Source organism: Leiobunum rupestre, chromosome 8, assembly GCF_980474605.1.
Source record: "Leiobunum rupestre chromosome 8, qqLeiRupe1.1.hap1, whole genome shotgun sequence".
In the NCBI taxonomy this organism is placed as follows: domain Eukaryota; kingdom Metazoa; phylum Arthropoda; class Arachnida; order Opiliones; family Sclerosomatidae; genus Leiobunum; species Leiobunum rupestre.
Window position 1 is genome coordinate 49,648,004 of NC_143391.1, and position 23,070 is coordinate 49,671,073.

Genomic DNA, 23,070 nt, shown 5'->3' on the forward strand with positions numbered 1-23,070 from the left:
GTTAAAAATTGGAGGAGCAGTGGACTGTGATTTGAAAGCAGAATGACGTAATTCTGTTGTTCACAGGAATATTTTTTAATACTATTTCAATTAATTTGACAAATTAATCAACTATAAAAAATAATATATGTCCCATTAAGGCCGCACCTCTAACGAGCTCTAAACTGGTTTTTTTTTTCAGTTCGAAGAACTGTTTTTGTTATAATATATACCCATTTATGAGAAGTGGTGGTTTAGAAAATTTGGTTGAGTCACTCTTGTAATTTTTTTTAAAATATTAAAAATGAAATGTTTGTATCAATAAACGTTTGTCGATAATTAAGCCAGTTTTTCAAAAAATAAGGAAACAAAAATAAATTTTTGTAATATGAATAGTGTACCCGTGTGTAGGTGCTGGTTTGCTCAGATTTAAAGAGTGTTATTTAATATTTTTAACAATATTTTTACCTCTCCGAGGGGACAAAGTCCCCTAGGAGGGGTATTACAATCACCGTGTTTGTCTGTGGGTCTGTCTGTGGGTCTGTCCGGGCTGCGAACGCGTTCGCATTTTCCGTGCAAAGGTTAATCATTGCGTACGCAGTTTCTCGAAGGGTTGGCAAAACCACCGTGTGACGGTGAGCGTTAACGGATTTATTTGCAGTTTGGTTTGGTTTGGATGGTGTTTTTCCGTTAACGCTCACCGTCGTGACGGTTTTGTGTATTACGTTTTTGTAATGTTTATGCGTAGGTTGTGAATGTTGAGTTCGTGTTATGACGGTTGTGGGTGTAGAGTTTGTGGTGTTTGTGTTATTATGGTTGTGGATGTTGAGTCCGTTGTGTTTGTACGGGCGTTTTCTCTGCAGCTTCTACTTAATGACTTTGGGACGGACCGAGTGCTGAGTGTTATGGCAACCTCTCAACGTCCAATGGCAGGGTTTCCACCAATTGTTCACGGTATACGTCTTAGTGTCAATTTGCGAACCCGGGTCTGCTGCGTGCCAGAGATTTACTCTAACAACTGAGCCACCAACGCCTGCTAAGCGACGGTGTTTGCTTTGGCAAAAGTCCTTTATGCTGTTATGAAGTTAATAACGTCAATTTATTTTATAACATTTTATAGATATATGATGTATATATTAAACTTATAATTAATTAACTTTGTTAATGTAAAATACTATCATAACCAGGAATCGAACCCGGGTCTCATTGTTACAATGCGGATGTCTTACCGCGGGGCAATGACGTCCATGTTGTTATTAAATAGAACGAAATTTCTTGTTCCATTTAAATTATTGCATCGAAGTAATTCTAATGTAGCATATTCTCTGTTGATTAAAAACGAAAGCGCCGCCCAGGTTTCGAACCCGAGCCCTTCTGCATGGCAGGCGAATGTTCAACCACAGAACCACCGATAGATGTTACGCTTCTTTGAAAATTATAAACTCAGCTTAGCGGAAGAGTATATTAATGGTTTCTAAAGTCTAAATTTTTTACGTATGCAATTTTAAAGGTCAAATCTTGTTTTAGCGCAGTCAGCCGAGATAAGAGGGTTAAAGGGTAGACCCTGTGGGTGGTCCACTTTGTTAGTTTTTTGTTATTTATTTACGGGTTCCATTATCGACCTATATATAGTTGTGTTAATGCAAAAGCGATAATTTAACGTTTATGGCTTTAAGAAATGTCGGTTAGTCAAGTGGATCTCTGTGCTTTGTTGATGGTAAGGTTTTTGCTTCTGGTAAATACATTTGGTGTGGATATTTGGATATCTACCATTTCTAACGCAGTCAATGATTTCCTGGGTGTGCGAGTCATTATATGATATTGGAAATTGGACGGTATTGGTCTTTTACGTTTTTAGTAAATAACTCTGAATTGCGGAGATATATCTTTAAGGGTCATCTCGAGAAATTAATACCAGTAGGGACAATTCTTCCGAGGAGAGGTATATTTTGGCAAGCTTGCCAACTTGTTGGAAATACTACTGAAATTAAATACTATTATAAATAATTATAAGTGAAAAATATAGCAATTACAAAATTGTTAGTTAATTTTTTATTACTAGATGGCGGTATAAAAATTGGAGTAAATGTTCAAACTAAAATTTTAAATACTAACAAATTAAAGCAACATTATGAATAATCAATTTATATTAAGTGAAAAATACAGCAATTCCGAAATTCTTAATTATATTAAGTGAAAAACACAACAATTCCAAAATTCTTAGTTATTTTTTTATACGAGATGGCGTTGGGAGCCTAAAATGGATGAAAATTACCAGAGAATGAATTCTAGGAATATAAGCAGTGTTCAACGATTTGCAATCTAAGAACAAGGTAATAGATAGTAGGTAAAAAGTTATTTGTGTCTAAGGTTTATGTATCTAATAATGGTTAGTGGGAAGATACTTTTATCTCGTTAGCCTATAATTATCTAAACGTGCCATACTGTTTATCTTTTGATACGTTTTCGACTTTTATTTTCGCGTATCAGATTGTATCTGGAATACCTGTTAATTTAAAATACAGTATCCAGTAAAATGTAATTTTATTTAAAGGTCCAAATATCTGTAGCTAGATAATAGGTACAGTTTAGATATAGATATCGAATCCTATACGTACTGCGAGTAGCGACACAAAATTTAACCGAAACTTTCAAAGCAGAGCAGGCACACTCCGAATTGCAACAAACCTAACTCAAGACGTCAATTCCGAAAGCCAGTTGGTGAGACTTTTCGTACCCCCTAGAAGTCAACTATTACTTCAACGTCATAACGTCGTCTGTTTTCTCGTCTTCCCTTGTGATTAGGATGTGAAGTAGCCAGGGGGAGGCACAGGAGCACGTGCCCCCCAAAACGTATGGTTGTATGTACCTTTTTTGTTTTGTTTTCATTAAGGCCCCCCGAAATCAAATCCTGACTACGCTACTGATTAGGATAGAAGGGGCAGGAAGACGCTTGTGGCCAGTTCGCCTTCATTTTATGGAATAGGACTATTTTCCCCATCTGACCTTTGGAATCCATCATTTAAGAAAAGAAGGCCCACGTATAACGTAGTCTTCTGCAGCGCTTGAAAAACTGATTTGTAGCCCCATTCAGGAGCGTGCTTAGAAATGTTATGTTCAAACCTTTTATCACCATAAATTTCTTTAGTTTTAGCCGCTCTGAAATATATCTTAGTTGGCTCCCCCTTCCTCCAAAAATGTGTTTATATTACCTTTGATGGATTATTATTAATTTCTGTACAAAACAAAATTCTTGAAAAACAAGCCTGACACATAATAATAAGGGTATAATATGTAGGCCTAAGTAGAATTATTTACAATTTGACTACTTCATGTTTTTTTTAATTGTATGAACACAGCAAATTCATATACACTTAGTTTGATTTACAGAACATTTTTGTTATTGTATTTTAACATTAGCATTGTTTCGAACATGTGGTCATCTAGTCGGTTACGTCTGGGCGTTTGGATTTGTCCACCAGAGCTAAATGCTCTTTCTACGGCGGCAGACGACGGCAATATGGTGTTGTACTTAAGGAAAATGCTTTTTACTGTGGGATATTGATGTAAAATGTTTAAGTCTCTACTTCTGTTCTCCAAGTACGGGAGGACTTCCATTGTAATTTTGTTATTATTGGAATCGTGGTTCTGCCTGTCGTCACCATTATTTAAAAATGAAAAGAACGTGTCTACGTCATCAGTCGATTCATTGCTAGTAGTTTCACTTTTAGTCAAAGTATCGTGTTCCGCCGTATTTGGAAAACCGGAAAACATGGTGGCTTCCTCTAAGAAAATTTTTTTTACCTTTTCGAGCATATAGTCGTCTTCACTTTTGGATAGCCACTGGAGTTTAAACTTCGGTAACGACACGGTAGATATTATATAAGGTTTACTCTCAGGCTGATTTAATGTTAATATGTTCCGCGGAACATAATCCTTTTTTGTCCAGACTAGCCAATGATAGTTTTATTTGGTACAATGTAGGAATCACCAGGCCAAGGTAACTCTGTTCTTCCCCTTGAAGTAAGTCTAAGGCAGTAGCAACTGGTCGCATGATAGAAAGGTACTCTACAATGAAATCAAAATCGGGTGCTTGTAACTGAGATTGACCAAGAATATCAGCAATAGCGGGTAATTGCTCTCTCGAGTTAACAATTGCCAATAGGCAATCGTAGAACGAGTTCCATCTTGTAGGACAAGGGACGGGTGATCGTTTAGGTAGAATATCACTAACATAATCAGATGCTTGGGTCGATCTACTAAGTTTCTTCCAGATGGCGCAACATTTCCCTAAAGCCAAATTGTACCGTTTTTTGTACCCAAAATCCTTCAAAGCCTTTTCAGCATCTGTTGTCGCTACCAAATTTAGTGAGTGCGCAAAGCACTTTAAGTGTTTGGGTAGATTTGTATCGTGTAAAATATCACTTTCCAGGGAAACATCGGGAACCGCTTCTACCTTTATTGACTTCTGGTACTCGTCGTCCAGGAAAGATACATCGTTGTCGGATATGTTATCAGGGGTACTAAAAATTCTGAATGCTTTTCCAAAGTTCGAAGCGTTGTCGGTCACAGTACCCACTAACTGTGGTATTTTTAAGCCGTAGTTAGAGTAGATAGCAAATAACACGGACGCAATCTCCGTGAAGGTATGGTTATACTTCAATCTTTAACAGGCAAGTAAAATGGATACGCGCTTTAAAGAAATCGGATCAATATAGTGGGCGGTAACTCCCATGAAAGACTTATGATTTGAGCTCCAAATATCTGCTGTTGTGCATACGTGATTTACATTCAAAAATTGGATTCTCAGAGTACATTCTAAAGATTGTCGCTTGCATGAAAGTTTCGCCTTAAAACACGAACCATAAGGTGGTTCTACACCACCAGACAATAGTTTAATCATACGGCGAAATGAAGGCTTTTCTACGGTACATATTGGGCGCATTTCTGAAACAATGTAATCCATAACAGCCTCGTCTACCTTTTAAAAGAACCGGGATATAATAATTACTTATTTTTTTAACTGTTTTTGAGACTTCAGTCTAATAACCTTTATTTCGATAAATAGAGTTGACATAATATCTTAACATTGCATAGGTCTTAATAAACACAGAAAGCAGTGGCGTAGTTAGGGGGTTTCCGTGTCACCCCCGCCCCCCACCCTTGGGCCTACCTTTGACTATTGATTTTCCGGTCCCTTCTCGACCCCCTCTTAATATTTACATACTTGACGAATTTCTGGCTACGCCAGTGAAAGAAAGTATTTCTATTTTACCCTGGTTGGAAACGCAACCGGTTTTACAAAATTGGAAGCCAAACACAAACTTAAGGCCAGTTCGACACACTATTAGGTATTTAAAAGAAAATTGGGAAATTATTATTATTGTGAAATGTGAATGATAATTTTTCTAATTATGCCTAGTAAGGCAGTAGCAGAGCCTACCGAGACCTTATAAGACATCGACATGGAACACCATCAATGAATACAGTGAGACGAGCGTTTAACAAATGTAATCAATTACTGTGGCTTACGAATATTTATTTTTGACTCGTTAAAAAGCGTAATTTAGCTTAACCAACTTGTCAATTTTCAAGTCTCGTTACTCACTGAAGAAGTTTTTTTCGAGCACAAAAAGACCCTGTATAACGGAACGGGGGGTACAGGGGTAAAATTTACCTCCCTTGAAATTGGACAGGGGCGCCAAATTCATCATCCAAGATGTACCCCCCTTAATTCAAAGCGTTCCTACGCCTGTTGGGAACTAAGATTGTAGGTTCACCAGATAACTGATATTCAATTTCGAGTTTGAGATAAATCTGGCCAAACCGTCGTCTGTTCAAACTCCAAAGGGGGAAAGCAGTCAAAGGAATTTATAGAATAGTAACAGTAAACATGTATGAATATTAAATAAAATCGTTCAAATTCAAAATCCACCCAACCTAAGCATTCGAAATCCAACCAGTGGCGTAGCTAGAAATACATCAAGGGGGCGAGTCGAAGCATGTTACTGAGGGGGGGGGGGGTCGAGTAGAAGGTTAAATCTATATACAGTCAAAGGGGACGGGTTTGAACATTGGAAACTATCTCTTTGTCTACGCAATTGACCTCAACTCAAAGGTAGAGTTGTGTTATTGGTGAAGGATGAATTGGGTCGAGTTTCCTATTCAGTTATACCCAAAACAACTTGGAATGCACCCTTTACATGGATAATTACCAAAATACTGCATAATTTGTGTAGTGCATGATACCAGTATAAATATGACACAATACGTACTTGATCTTTACTGGGAGGAAACAAACCCATACGCTTTGAGATATCATCTGTAGAACCAGTACCTTTCCTCTTAGCAGCTTTCTTAGCTTTTAGTTTATTCAATACCATCGGATGTTTCCTCTAGAATATTACACGCATAGCATTAGACCACGCTTCAAGTTAGATTAGGTACATTCACCTTGGACGATTATAATTAGAATCCTACGCAGTTAAAGGCAACAAAAGTAATGGGGATCTATATAACGTACTTGGATCAAACGGCACCGGAACTCTAAGGCGTTGTAAGCCACGCCACTAGTGGAGTATTTTGAATTAAAATATTCCACGTTTCGTTCTCTCCCCCTATGTTACTTTTGTTGTCTTTAAGGTTTGATTATAACCGGTATAGAAAAGAGTTTAAAGGGAATAGATTCACGACCGATTGATTATATTTTACGTTGAAGGGATATGTGTTGTTCAACATGAGGTGGTTCATTTCCCAATCTTAGCAAAGTACATGGTATGTAATATTGGTAATATTGTGACCAAGCTTCTTTACGTTATGTGAACATATACCGTCATAAGAGTGCGAGCGCCTAGAGTCAGGTAGGGCAACGGTAATATTTTGCGCCACCCGTAATAAAAATAATGCATTTCAATTCCTCTTACGACGATTTTCTTTCCCTTTGCGGTATTTCCGAGGTGACTAGAGTAAATACAGATCGAGTAGCCGAAGAAAACTACCATTGACCTTTTAAACCTTCTAATTACGATATTTTTGTGCGCAACCTTAATGTTTTGGAGCCATAGTTTTCTCGAGATTTGTGACCTCAATATAAAACTTCAGGTGAAGCCATGTCTTAACCGCCCTACAGATGTGTACGATATTTGCCAGTACATATTTATTGACGATAATTTATAATTAGAAATTTTGACGTACCTTAATGTGCTTGAGCAGGTTTCCCGTAGATGTTATGGAGGTCTTCAATACTGCCTTGTCAGGACAACTTAAACAATGAATGGCTAAAGAATTTTTATTGACAGTGGAGTTGACTGGAATGAAAAACTCCCCGTCCAAGAGATAAGGAAGAGATACAGTGGACTGAGTGGTGTTTGCGGTTGTCATCGTACTTTCCATATTAATTCAGGCAAAATACTATAGGAATTGCTTTCATCACTACACGCGCTGTTGTCAGCCATGTTAAGAGCCTATGCTTTACTAAAAACTGACCCTTGTAAGCTCCACGTGAAAATAATGCTTATCCGAACTAAATAATAATTACGTTCGTTTGCGTTAGGCGACCTGTAAATGCACCCTTTGTACTTGGTATATCTTTAGCGATGTATTAAAAAATTACCTACAGAAAACAGTAGAGATAGAGATAAGGAATGTTGCAGATATAGCTCCAAAAAAAAAACAACTACCAAAGGGCAAAAATCTAGATTCGTAAAATACATAATTCGCAATCAGTTACAGAAAAAAGGTTACCGTGCTATTTGCCACCGAAAGTCGGGCTTACATTTTAATTCTAAATACAGAAATCGGCTTCCATAATACGATTATTATTAGTTTCAGTTTATTATATATGTATGTTTTTTTTTTAATTTCTGGCTACTAGTAGCGTCGGTTTATCTGGAAATTAAAGTAGGGGTCGTCTGTAAAGAAAAACATGCTTCATGCTATTTTTAAATATAAACAAACAGTGACCTTGTTTCTATAATACGCGAGATTTTTAAAGGTTTATCATTCGACATTGTCCATTATTCCATTTGTCCATATAGACCAAAGGGTTACAATAATTTTTTTATAAAATTATCTATATCAGCTTATTTTATTTTGAAATAAAGGTTTTGAAGGTGGAAATTCTCCATTTTCTTATGTTGTCAAGTTGGGTAATCTTTAAAGATTTAGTTGTCGCTGTTGGTAGTCTCTGTTATCCTTAAGAAAGGGTTTGATCGAAATCTGACCAATTGATGATCAAAAATTAAGCGATCAAATCTTGATTAAAATTCGAAGAACTGGTTAATATTATAAATTTTCATCACGGTTTGGTCCGTCGATTTAAAAAACCTCACATATTGCGTACGAGTATTTATCTAGAAATGTAGGGGTTGTTCATATGTACTATTTTTAATCAATTAATTAACATTATTCATTTTAGCTTATTCAAGTGTATCTTGAACTATCAGATTTGAGCGCTTAACTCGGTGATCAATTAGGGATCGTCCATAAAGATTTCTTACTTCGTACTTGTATTCGAAATATAATATTTCCGAGCTTACGTAAGCGTTTATTTGGCTTTGTTCGGATTGCGGTCTTTTTTCGCGATACACAGGGGTTTTCTATACAAACCGAAAAGGTAAAATTTACCCATTTTAGCATTATTTTCTTTAATTGTCTGCCTGTTGGTCTTTTTAGGTAAACTTTTCATCATGGCTTCGTCAGTCGATTTTTAAAGAAAAAACATGTTGCGTACGAGTATTTATCTAGAAAAGTAGTGGTTGTTCATATATAACGAAATTTTACTATATAAATATACATTTCAAATAATTTTCAATTAATAAACGTTATTCATTTTAGCTTACTCAAGTTTTTTTAATTAAATGATCAATTAGGGGTCGTCTATAAAGACTTCTTACTTTGTATTTGTATCACCTTTTAAATGTTATATTTCCGAGCTTACGTAGGCATTTATTTGGTTTTGTTCGCATTGTCGTTTTATTTAACGATACATACACTGGTCATTCATACAGACAGAAAAGGATAATGTACTTATTTTAATATTATTTTCTTTTACGGTTTGCCTGTTGGCAAAAGTGGGCCAAATCGTGCTTCGCTTCCTTCTCTTGGTTTTATACTAGAAATTGGATTGCAAATAATTCAAAACTTTAAATACAAATCGTTAAACTAAGCTTACGATTGACTAAGGTAATAATCATAACATGAATTAGTATATATTAATCAAGCTTAAAAACTCGCTAAGACTCAGAAGTTTGAAGTAGAATATTAGAGAGGTTAAGCAGAGCTCTCTAGAAGTTTCAACGACAACGTCGGAGCTATCTAGACGTTCACGAAGAAAGATTCTACAATTTAATCCGTTAGGCTCGCCTTCATTTCGAGGGATAACGAAAAAGAACACATTTCCGATACAATTTTAACACACTAAAGCACGACGAAAACAGGAAGGGCGTTTGAACAGGACTAAAATAGAGGCGCGAAGTGACCAGAGTAAATGTAGCCCGAGTAGCCAACGTTTTTTTGACCTTTTCCCCGATTTTGGGGCCCTTGTTTACTTTAACTTTGCACCCATTAAATATTGTTCATGACGAGCCCCGGCTCACCCGGCATAACCCAGGCACACGCCTATGGACTAAAATGTGCTTTACAGTATTTGAGTATTGTCTAAATACAAAATGTTGGATTTCGTTGTTTCGCGTATCCGTTATATCCGCAAATGTATACTCGTAACGATTTCTACTTAAACTATACGAGGCTTAGTCACCTAGTGAACTCTACTAAATATTTGTTATTTCTTGTGATTACTGAATATATTTTTATTTTAAAGGGAACAGAACCTCAGGTATTTGGTGTGGCATACCAACACTTCGAACATTGCGCATTACCTTCTAGGGCTTTAGATATTTTAGCGCTAGTGAGTCAAATCTTGCTGAAATTGTTAGCTTAAAAAACGACTTTAGGTTGTATTCCCGTTAATTCTTTGAATTCTATGATTTCGAGATATTTTTATTTCTGAAATATTTCTACTGATTACTTTTGAGTAGAAATCATCGGGCAACGTTGAAGGCCCTAGAAATAATCGAGGCTAGAAATCATGGGTTCTTCTTGAGACGTCAAAGGACTTCATTACGAGCCCTATATATCATCTGGCCTCATTTCGGGTCCGAAACATTATCGGACCTACTTTGACGTTCTAAACGTATTCGGGCCTCGTTTCGTGCCCTAGCCATAATTCGGCCTCGTCTCGTGCCCTAGACATAATCTGGCCTCGTTACCGGACCTTGGCATTTTCGGGCCTAATTTTCGGGCCCTAGACATCGTCTGGCCTCGTTACGGGCCCTAGATATTATCTGACTTCGTGACGGACCCTAGATATTATCTGGCCTACTTTCAGGCCTTGTTACGGGTCCTTGACATCAAAGGGTCTCGTTTATGGCCCTAGATATTATCGGGCCTGGTATCAGGTCACAAACATCATCCGGCTACGTTTCAGGCCCTAGACATTATTGGGTGTCGTTTCGGGCCCTAGGCATTAGCTGGTCTACTTTCGGGCCCTAGATATTATCGTACCTCTTTTCGGGCAATAATCAAGGGTGGTATCGGGTCATAGACATTATTGGGCATCGATTCGGGCCCTAAAGTTCATTGGGTCAATTTATCGGCCCTAAACATCAGAAATAATCAAACCTGGTTTCTGGCCCTAGATACTATCAGGTCTCGTTACAGTGCCTGGAGGTAATCGAGAATCGTTGCGGCCAACAAACAGTTTATTCTCGGATGGCCCCTAAACCTCATCTAGCTGCGTAACGTTCCCAAAAATTATTTAGTGTAACGCCCTTGAAATTATCTAGTTGGGTAACGGGCCCTGGAAATTATCAAGTTGCATAACGGGCCCCGAAAAATACCTAGTTTTGCAACGGGTTAAGATATGTAATTTCATTACAGTCGTGGTCTATAGTTTGGTGCCATGAGTCGTCAAGGGCCTAACCCGCGGTAATCTATATTTTGGAGCCCACTAAAGAGTCCAACGTTGATCATATCCTCTATAAAATCTTCACTGCGATAGCACCAATAAAAGTTCTTAATTTCACTGTTAAACAAATAACCTTTTTCTAAAAGTCAAATGAAAATAATTTTTCTAAAAGGTGCCAATTACGTTATCTCTCCAAAGCACATTTTAGGCGGAATAAAATAAATAGGTTTACCCGTGAACAAAGGATAAAAGTAATTTAATATTTTTATTAAAAAAATTGTCGAGACGTTTCGAGCCGCGGCCCGTCATTCAGACTGAATGACCTAAATATTAGGCAATTGTAAACATTTCACGCAGACGGCACTTCGAGCGGCAATTAGAAAAGCGTCTGGAAGTTTCTATTTAATCCAGAAATACTGTGATCATTTTGATGACTATTACTAAATAGTACTATTTTACAAATATCTGATTTCGGAAATCATTATCGGTGTTTATTTTGGAAAATGTGTGGTTACAAATGAGTCCTAAAATGTTATTATTTCCGAATTTTTCTAGAATACTATTGTTTTCCTGTGATTGTTGGTAAATTATTTTTTATTACCAAAGAATTCTTGTGATTACCGGTGAATTCTGTATTTTTCACAAAATATTTTTTAAATTCCGCGTGATTAACCATGATCCAAAAGTCCAATTTTTTGGCCAAAATTCCAGAGAGTGCATATAATAAATATTTTTACATATTTCGTTTATTAAGAATACCTGGATTTGTCAAATCTAAATATTTTATCTTGCGACCCTAGCGGCCAAGTTAGCTTCCTATTGCGTCTTGGACCATTTTGACTTTTACATTGGATAGATTAAGCTGTTCATATCACGTAGTATTTTTGGATGGTGATGTCCCGCATATTAATAAAGATCGGAACGAAAACCATCTTAAAATGCACAAAATCAGCCATCTTGGACTGGATTTTTCTCCAAACGTTGCGAGCCAATTGCGCATATCTTTTCACTGTGGGTTGACAATATGTCATATAATTTAATAACGGTGCAAAGTCGTTGCGATCTCTGTTGATTCGGAAACTATTGATGTTTATCTATGATAAAACCATTTCTTTAATATAGCAAAAAGCTAGCCAAGAATTGGGCGGTTTTTGGGCTAGATAAATAAAATGTTTAAACAAATTTCGCAAACGCTTTAGATTAAAAAAAATACATACGTTACATCTAAAAAACTTAACTATCACATCATCTCACATCTCAAACCTATCACCTCACAATATCACTTCGACACCTATCATATGTGAGGTACAGATGATAGGTGTCGAAGTGATATTGTGAGGTGATAAGTTTGAGATGTGAGGTGATGTGATAGTGAGCGTTTGTTATTTTTTTCTCTATAAATAACCATTTTAGTTTTTGTTCCATACTCCCCGCACAGCCCGGGACGACCCATAAGGGGCCCCTTCTTCATTCTCTAGCCAAGGGCCCCAAAAGGAGCCAGTACCGACATGTTTATATTACGCGAAACTCTTGACGGGCGAAAGCTGGTAAAAAAGGCTAGTCTTTTATTAAGAAGGCTATTTTACTAGGGTAGGAATCATGTGCGGAAGGCCACGGGAGAGTTAGTTCAATCCTACGGGGTCGCGAAAAATATTAGTTAAAGAGCGAGTTGTGGTCAGTAAGGCTCAGATGTTCAACTGACTATAAGGCCGCCACTCCCTCCCTGGTGGCCAATCACGTGTATCAGTGAGGGACATTTCATAACACAAGTAGCGGCTCCACCAATAAAAGGAAAAAACCTATACACTAAATATTTCCTTCCGTCTAGTAATATTCCACCTATATTGTGTTTTTACCCGGAAAATTCTATAGGTTTTTTGGGGTGCTGAATCCGAATCTGAGGTTTCATAATAAAATTTCGTGACACAACATTGAAAAAAAAATTAAAAACGTAAAAAACTAATTTGCAAATTGCCATTTTTAGGCTTAGAAATGTTGAAAGTAGGACCTTGCGCATCTTCCATTTGCGATTAAAAACCGAATATTTATCAGATTTGCTCTTCATTTTGTAATTTTAAAAATTGCAACGAAGGCTTGGAAATGTTTTTGAGAAAATTTGAGTTTCGAAATTCTCACTGGCTCGCACGTATTAACTTTAACCTGATACTTATCACCATAACTCACCTATCACATCACACTTCACCTATCACCTAATATCACCTATTACTTCAAACCTATCACCTTACCTATCATCTACTAATCTATCACCTTACCTCATATATCACTTCACCTTACCTATAACCTCACACCTATCACCTACGTTTTATTAGTTGTAAGCCTAATACACAGTGATAAATATTAAGATATATGTGTTAATTTAAGTAAATTATATTCGAAAAATAATAACGAAAGTTTGAAAAGTTTTCCCATTTTAGAAAACGTAATTGAAAACTATTGACAAGACGTAAACAATGCATTACTTTCATCCAACATTGCAACAAGATTTTCGTCCCGTCTTATTCCCAACTGTACTCTACATTTCAAAAATAGAGGAGACTCCTCGCAGAATTATCTGCTAGAGTTTCTAGGATCAAGGTGGCTAATTTTAGATTTTATAGAAAGATAAGTTTGAATTATTGTTATTGATTCCAATTTTAAAATATTATTGGTTTACATGAAAAATTAAATTCTTTTAATTAACAGGCGTGTGATATTGATATTGGTCGCGAACGAAAGAGAGCGGCACAGCGCTCGGCATTATTAAGTAGACCAAGGCCTATAATTTTACATATGATGTGTCCATAGACATAATAACGAAATAGACCCAAGATTCTACCGGGGGTAAATACGGGAGCGAAAACTAGCAGACAACCGGTATTTGTTCCGTATTCCTGTGGTACCACGTTTAAGCGACGCCTGTCGATTAGGCGAGAAAATACAAAATCATCACGTGACACGTCACACATGTTCGTGTTTGTAATCTTTTAGGTACTCTGACGTGATTCGCGAATATTTTGGCTGTGAGAATTTAAAATAAGGTAAATTTTTATTATAATTTTTAAATAAGTCAATTAATTCTTTCAAAACCCAAATAAAAAGCAGCAGATGATCTTATAATTAAAACAAAAAATTCTAATTGCGAAATGATATTTTGTCAAAGGCTTAAGTATCTATCCGGTTTGTTGTGGTTATGGCTTGTTATGGGAATATTCTGAGATTCTAAATTGTAAACAAAAGTAAATGGAATTTTGATGAAAAGGATGATTCTACCTTGGATTAATAATGATTCTACTAAAGGTATGTAGCTATTGTCCTTGAAATAAAATTAGCTTTGACAATTTAAGTCTGATGGCTTGACCCTTCATTTCTAGATTTTTGTCCTTCGCTAATTTGTGGAGTCTGAGCTTGCAATATAAATTAATAACTTTCTTAATAATGATGTTCGATTCCAACTTCAGCATCAAACATGTTCGTGGTGATCTGGTAAGATGTCCATGCCAACAATATTTCGGAATACAGCAAGTTCTAGTTCTTAGACTACATTTCTTTTATAGAGAGAGGAATATCTCTTCATAACAACTGAACAAAATTGGCTAAAAACCAAGGAGATCTTACTCAAATTATAATAACATAATTAAACCTACACGAAATGATCCTTGGTCAAAATTTAAAGGTGAGAAGTTAGCATCACCGGTTTTTTCTATTTCACTTTCAACTGGATGTAATTTCTTTAAATTAAATAAAAAAATTATTTTGACTATTTTTATCCATTTTAATTCTATGGAAACCAAACCAGAGTTGGAATGGCTTTTAGTGCGACCCACCTTTTGCCATTTACAATTTGTATATCCCGTTCTAAAAAGTGATCATAACAAATTAAATCATTATTTAAGGCTGCGTACTCAGTTAGTGACTGACTGGACATTACTAGGCTGTACTATGCCTTATCTACCTTATTGCTTGAATAAAAACTAAGACAACTAGCAAGTTCTATTTATTGTCATGGAAATTATAAACAAATGGTAAGGGAATTTTTTTAATAATTGGTCAGGAAATTTCATTCAGAAAAAATTGTTTGAACCCTGATGACAATGGGATATTGAGTAATTCAACACCACAATTTTTTTTAATACAATAGGTTATTTATAATAAACCTCTAAGGATTAAGTATTTTACTATACGTTGAAATAAATCGAATTATCTCCCATCATTAGATTTTATATTAAAGCTTACAAAGGTTTGTTCTCTGTTTTTTTTCTACTCCCATGTAAAATTGTATGAACTAATTTTAACTCCTCAATTTTTCTTAGGTTGTTCTGTGGCATATAAATTGTCCAAATACTCAGAGTTCATGGCTTTAAATTCGCAAGTTAAGGAACATGTTAATAATAGTCTCCAGAAAATAAAACATTTTTTGTCATATATGACTAAAATTTATAAAACATTGTGCATTATACTTATGGTGCTACAATAAAACGGTTCATTACAAATGTTTTGTTTTAATTTTTTTGTTAAATTTGTATAGTTTTTTATCTAAAAAAATGAATGAAAATTCCTTGTAGTTTTTTTTAAACCTCCGCTTAATCTGCTCATTTCAGTACAAGGATTTTGCCCCTTTCCTTACTCTCAACTTCAAAACCTTTTTGGGCCTGGAAGCTTATGAATTTGCTTTATCATCTATTAAAATTTTTATTGCTCAACTTCTAAAGACATTTGTATTTGGCTAGAAACCATTTATTGGAACTTGTTGAAGTCATTTTCAGGTGAAAAGGGCCCTTGTAAAAAAATGAGTTTGGGGTTTATTGATTTTCTATTGGGCTTACAGGTTCTCTGTGAGAGCTATTTTATACATTATATCGCCGACTGAAAAAAATATAAGGGGATTGGTTTTGATTTATTTTAATTAGTGAAATTACTAAACTCTCCTATATTTCATCCAAACTTAAGTTTTGGATTATTATAGTTTTGTTTATTTATTATTCAATCATTCTCTTGGATAACGCTACCTAATCAGATACTTTATTATATCCGTCAAATATTCAATTTTAAAATGAATTTAAACATTTAGGAAGTTTGTTTTAACTTATACAATTTTATTCTACATTTAAATTTTGCGAAACATTTGTTTCTGATTATTTCATGAAATTAAGCTTTATACATTTTAGAATTTTATACAAAGCAGATTTTTAACAGCTATTCACAACCCACAAACATTTCTTTGAAATTAGGATAATTTTCCTTTTCCGTGCCATGGACATTTTACGAGCTTTCACACTAATTTTTATCATATGTAGTAAATATCCAAGCCAACAATTAAGACCAGACCTTGCCCAACCAAAATGCATATTATAATTGGACACAAAATTAAACTTCCCTTTCAGTTAAAACCTACTCACAAATGTCAGTGGTAGATCAAATTCAGTTAACCCGGCCACCTGAATTAATGGCTTCAAAAGTCGCTCGACGACTTAGGCCTAAGGTGGTGCCTTGGGTATTAGCCTAGCTGATTATTATGATTAAACAAGTAGTTACGAAAGAACGAGTATATTCCTTAACATTGTATTTAATGCAATTTAAGTGTTTTTTAAATAAATTGCGCGTTGAAGTAGCCGCAAAGAGAAAGATAATAACATTTCCCAGTTCCCACCCCGTGAAACTCTTGATATTCGACATTTAATGCGCGAATTTTGACATTCAATTGGCGAATTTTGGTATTATCTATTGTACATAACCTCATGTTTTTATCTTTTAGTATATAAACATGTATCGCGTTTTTAACATTAGTTCGCTCAATTTAGTCCGAGTATACTATACAGTGTTCATTTCTAATTAACTATGTCATCTATAAATAAAGGTTTAATTACTGTCTTGTCATTTAATAACTTTGCTGGTGTTGAATCAATTACTTCAACAAAAAGGTATCCTTAACTATTCTTCTACAAACATGTTATATTTAATCAGATGTAGGTAACAATTTCCTGCTACAAATAAGGTATATCTACTTCCCAACAAATCGTAGATTTCCCTAAATGTGAAATAAAGCCTCAATTCATTTAGCTTAGCGTTCATAATCGAAAATGTGTGGAGCATTGATGAAGAATTTAAATTTATATACAAGATAAAGCATTTATGGGTCAAATTGATTGCGATCCCAAACTTTGATTTCAGGAAGTTGAATGTGTTTAAAAACTATGATTATCGAGTGAAATTGGCTTATATTTTAGCTATTTCTCTAAACTATAATATTTAAAAACAGTTGTAAAACAAAATTAAATTGTCAGTCTATTAAAGAGCAATAGGGAAATGGCTCGATCGTATTTGTTTGCTCCTTATTCAGTTTCAATCATTCTGAGCAAAATAGTGTTATTTAAAACCAGTCTTAACCCGAACTGGAGTTTTGAACTTTTTAAAACAGCATGCCTCTTGTAAACGTTTTACCAAGGATAGTTTTACCACCATGGTTTTACATTTAAAACTGTTCGATAATGAAAATAATTTTTTTCCCCGTTTTAGAGTTTTTACCTGATTTTTTTTTAATTTCCGTAATCACATTTTATTTTAAAAAATTACATCATGTAACTCAACTGATAATAAACTTCTATTTTAATTCTGACGGGTAAAATAAAATGTTGGCTACCCCCATTTTACCCCACTATTCAGTGACTACTAAAAAATATCCGTATGTCGAACACTGCATGCCACTTGTGCGGGCAGAGTTTTCAGAAGTGTTCAACGTAATTTAAAACCATTGACAAGACGTAAACAATTGAAAAAATTCGTCTGCTAGCAATTCTGACTTTTCGCGGCGTGTTATTCATCGGCAGCGCGTATACCTTTACCTAGTAATCTAATACTTCCGTACCGAAGACACTTTTCTCCTCGGTACTCCTTGTAAGGTAAAATTGGTTTGACTATCTCGATATTCAAAGATTACGACTTACGGAATTGTATTACCAAAGTACAGACCCGTCTCCTGAGCTCTTCGGAGTGCCATCCTCTGTGGCGACCAATTCATTGGCCGATGCCAACTGTGTTCTCTAGTTCACGCACTTTCTATACTCTTTGCTTACAATTATGCCTGAGTACAAAACATCGCTAGAAGATTTCTACTCATTTGGTTTTGCACAAACCACCTCCGGTCTTCAAAATATCTAACAGAAATTGGAAAGCAGCATTTATTTTGCCAGTCTTAAAAACACAGTTAAAATAATTTAAACATGCTGTTTATGAAGCTCGCGTTCTAAAATCTCACACGTTGAAAGGATCCTTTGCCAAAATATCGTTAGTTATTAATAACAACGCATTGATATTTGACGCACCCTTTCTATTTTCAGTTTCGAAACCGTCTAATAAAAAAATTAATGAAACTCAATTCCGACGCAGCCTTCTCGTACTGCCAAGTTTATTTTGCAATATCTTTCGAAGCCTACGTCTTAAATCCTTTTTGTCTGTGAATTTGCCAATCCTGTCACTATTATTTATGTGATTCTTTCTATAAATTAAAGGAATCGTCTGCTACCAAAAACGATATACTGACGTAGCAGCAGAAGACGTAGTCGCAGATTTATCGGAGAATAAACGGAAATAATAAAGAAACAATACATCCATCGCAGATTTAATCGTTGAGATCGAGCCTAGTGAAAACGTTTTTGACGTGTCTCGTTCCGTTGTATTGAGACACTTTTGGCGAGCTAAGCGACAGAAAGGACCCCGCACACGGCCTATGGAAAAAAAACTTTCGGCCAATTTTGTTGAAATTTACAAATTATGTACTACCGACCACGGTGAACTAATATACGTTTGGATTATTGAACAAAAATTATTTGTTTTTTCCGCTAGGTACCTTCGAAAAAACAGATTTTGCCATTGAAAATATACTGTATAGTTGTCCACGGCTAGTATGATCCAATTTAAAAAAATCTTTATTCGCGATTCCGACGTTACAATATAATGATTAAAACGTTACACAGCCTATGATATTGACTATTTTTCAGACCATTTTTGAATAACACATCCAAAATGAATTTTAAGGCTAAAGCTGGATACGTGACAATTGTGTAAATGAATAGACGTTAGTAAACAGTCTAACTGTAGTATTTCTTCTCGTTATCATATTAAATGATTTATAGCTATTGAAATATTTAGGATTTTACCTTTGAAAAAAGGGGTCCGCAAACTACATTACATTGGCGGAGCATTAATTAAAATGATCTAAGCGATAGCTTTGGCCATGGTTTATCTACACAACTTAGAATTCAAAAGCGAACTGCAAATAATTATGGCGCTCGACGCGCCATCTATTTATGAATTGTTGAATTTTTTCTTAAAAATTCGCACTATTTGCGCCTTGGCAATTGAATTTGAATTTGAATTTGGTTTTATTTATTTTAGAAATACATACATTGCATTTAGAGAGCTAAGTCAACTGGCGACTTGTAAGCCCTCTTATTAATTATATTAAAATCATTATACATAAAAAGGGTTAATTAAATAAAAAAATACATATATAACAAATTAGGCTATTATTAGATTTAAAACACCTTTTCGATTATATTCACCGGTTTGGATATCTCACCAGAATTATAATAAAAACATATCTTCGTTTAAAATTTTTTTCTTTAACATCTTTTTGAAATTAATGTACTTAGCAGCCGATTGAATTGTACCTTCTAGGCTATTAAAGTTTTTGCGCCTTTGTAAAAGATAGATTTAATTTTTTTAGTGGTATAGCACCTTGGTTCATTTAGTATTTTTGCTGATCTTGTTTTTTTTAAGGATTTATTTATTTCGGTGATTTTACATCCCGAGCTTAGATCTTTATAGATATATAGTAGGGTTGCATAGTTATATTGTTGTATTACACGAAGAATTTTGCTTTTATTAAAAAACATTTTTGTATGAGCAAGGTAGGGGGCATCGTATACTGATCGTAGTATTCTTTTTTGAAGTTTTTGAATACGTTCTATATTGAACTTCGAAGTGTTTCCCCAAATACAAATACCATACGACAAAAGGGAGTGAAACAACGAGTGGTACATTTCTACCATAACTTTATGGGGTAGCATATTTTTGCAGATGTGTAATAGGCCACATATCCTCGATAGTTTTAAACAAAGCGCGTTCACTTGGTCGTTCCAGGTTAGGTGGGAGTCGTACCAAATGCCCAAATACTTAAATTTTTCAACATTTTTAAGTGGGTGGTTATCAATAAGTATTACAGTTTCATTTATTTTTTTCCGAGATTTTTAAAAATCGTGTACTTTGTTTTATCAAGATTAAGCTTTAGGCCATTGTTATTTAACCATGATTGGATATTCGATAGGTAATTATTTGTTAAATTAGCAATAAGGTTCAAACATTTTCCACCAACTAGCAAAAGGGTGTCATCCGCATACAAATATAAAAAACCTTTAGGAATACAATCAATTAAGTCGTTCAAATATAAGTTAAATAAAATAGGTGAAATGATTGATCCCTGGGGGACACCCGATTTGAGAGTAATTGGAAGGGAGTAAATATTATTAACTCGAGTGTAGCAGTTTCGGTTTGTAAGATAGCTTTTTATCCAGCAGCCGGCGTTACCACGAATTCCTAGTCTGTACAATTTATTTAATAGGTGATTGTGCGGCACGCTATCAAAAGCCTTGCGAAGATCTAAGAAGACACCCAGGCAAATATCCCCCACGTCCAAAGCGTCAATGATTTTTTTATAGGTGTGTACGATTGCATCTACAGTACCTTTACCCGGACGAAATCTGTATTGAAAATCCGAGATCAGCTCGCATTTTTTAGCGAATGATTCTAGACTAATGAGGCCATTAGTAGCGCCATCTGCATTCTAATTTTAAGTAATGATAATTAATATATAATTTTTAAAGTACGAACATATTTTATAACAGCTTTAGTGATGATTAAATTATATTTACATTTAAAATAACAATAATAATAATTATTAATTATTTTCACAATCAAGGTGGCGCTTGGATAGTTTAAATTCCAATCGGAAAAAGTCCAGCAGTACGAAATGGTCCCCCTTCTTTAGTACATACGAAAGTACACCGAGTTCTAACCAGGGGGCGAACTGAACTGAAGCCAATGATTAGGGGAAAGAAAAGGGGGATGGAAGATACTATAATAATTAAAAGAAATACTACAATTAAACTCTTTACTTACGTCTAATCACTTAAACCATTGTCACGTACCCAGCTTTAGCCTTAAAATTCATTTTGGATTATTATTCAAAAATGGTCTGAAAAATAGTCAATATCATAGGCTGTGTAACGTTTTCATCATTATATTGTAACGTCGGCCTCGCGAAGAAAGATTTTTTAAATTGGATGACTCTAACCGTGGACAACTTAACAGTATATTTCCAAAGGCAAAATCGGTTTTTTCGAAGGTACCTAGCGGAAAAACAAATAATATTTGTTCAATAATCCAGACGTATATTAGTTCACCGTGGTCGGTAGTACATAATTTGTAAATTTCAACAAAATTGGTCGAAAGTTTTTTTTCCATAGGCCGTGTGCGGGGTCCTTTACAACACTCGCGAAAAATTTACATCACTCGCGATTGGGTAGTTTGAATTCCACCATTGTGATTGGGTGAAAGGCATCGCAGATTTAGTCGCGACATTTCGAGACTAGGACTAGTCAAAAACGTTTTTAAGCGACACATTTCCGAACTAGTGCTGAATTCTTGACGTGACTCGTATTTTGGACGTGTATAAAAGTTTCGACTAGTCGAAAACGGGCGGCCGGAATAGTCGGTACTCGGAATAGCCGGTAATAGGAATAACGGGGAAAATGTTTCATTTTGGAATAGTCGGTAAACGGAATAGTGGGGAATCGGAAAAGCGAGGAACAGGCATAGTGAGGAACTGGAATAGTGGGGAACGGGAATAGCCGGTAATTGGAATAGCCGGTAACTTGATTAAAATCCGAATTTCTAATATAAAAATGTTCGAGCAAAATAATATTGCCGAATAAAAATTTTATTTGACAAATATATATCCGAACAGAGCTGAAATTCTGGAATAGCGGGGAACTGGAATAGCGGGGAACTGGAATAGCGGGGAATGGGAATAGCGGGGAACTGGAATAGCGGGGAATGGGAATAGCGGGGAATGGGAATAGCGGGGAATGGGAATAGCGGATAACGGGAATAGCGGGGAATGGGAATAGCGGATAACTGGAATAGCGGGGAATGGGAATAGTGGGGAACGGGAATAACATTGTATACTTGAGAGTTTGGGAACCAGTCTTTATGTAACCTGGTTAACTGATTATGAAAAGGACTAATAAAGATACTGTTGACGAGGAGGATATTTAACATAGTTTCAGAAAGACTAAACTGGTTTACTGAGCGACCTTTTTTACAGTAATCAGATTGCAAAACGCGATACAACTAAAGGAATGTTAATCAAAGCTGCAATAAATTGAGTGTTATTTTATTTTTGAATGAAATATCAGAGAAGTGATATAAAAGTTTATTTATAGAGATATAATCATTAATTTTAAATGTTTTACAAACCATGGCGTTAGAATTTAAAATAAAAACAACAGTATTTAAAAGCTGTCCGAAAGCTTGCCAATTTAAATAAATAAAAATTTTTAACCATGAAGTATCTTGGCTTTTAAATACTGTTGTTTTTATAGAGATATAGTCTAACAATAAAAAATATTGCCACAGTAACTTGAAAAAAGCTGTTCGTAACGAAGTAGCAAAGAACGGGAATAGCGCTGGACTGGAAAAACAAAAAGTATTTAACATAATTATTATTAAATTATATATATACTTTACATATACACGGTGTCTCAATTTGATTGGCCCAGGCGTTTATCTCAAAAATTATAGTAGCTAGAAATGTGAAATTATCAGGTTATACTCTCTCGGGGAGGACCCTTTTCTTTTGGAAAAATCGTGAAATGTTTCACCGTTTTGAAATTTTTATTTTTTGAACGATAGGTGGTAGGCGACAATTTTCAATCAACAAGTTGTAGAGCGTACTCAAAAACTTTTAACGGATTTGTATTGCAGCGGGCGGTGGAATTATTGAACCTCATTTAAAATAAGACGCGTGAATTCTGGAATTCTACTATGTAAATTGTATTTTCTCTAAAAAA

General features: G+C 35.2%; 1 long non-coding RNA gene across 1 annotated transcript; it reads left to right on the forward strand.

The window, feature by feature from the left end:
• The first annotated feature begins 14,363 nt into the window (after positions 1–14,363).
• Positions 14,364–14,918, forward strand: LOC149933622 (uncharacterized). Its single transcript, XR_016472790.1, has 3 exons — positions 14,364–14,428; positions 14,500–14,618; positions 14,839–14,918. It is a non-coding gene; the product is annotated as an uncharacterized LOC149933622 (long non-coding RNA).
• The last annotated feature ends 8,152 nt before the right edge of the window (positions 14,919–23,070 follow it).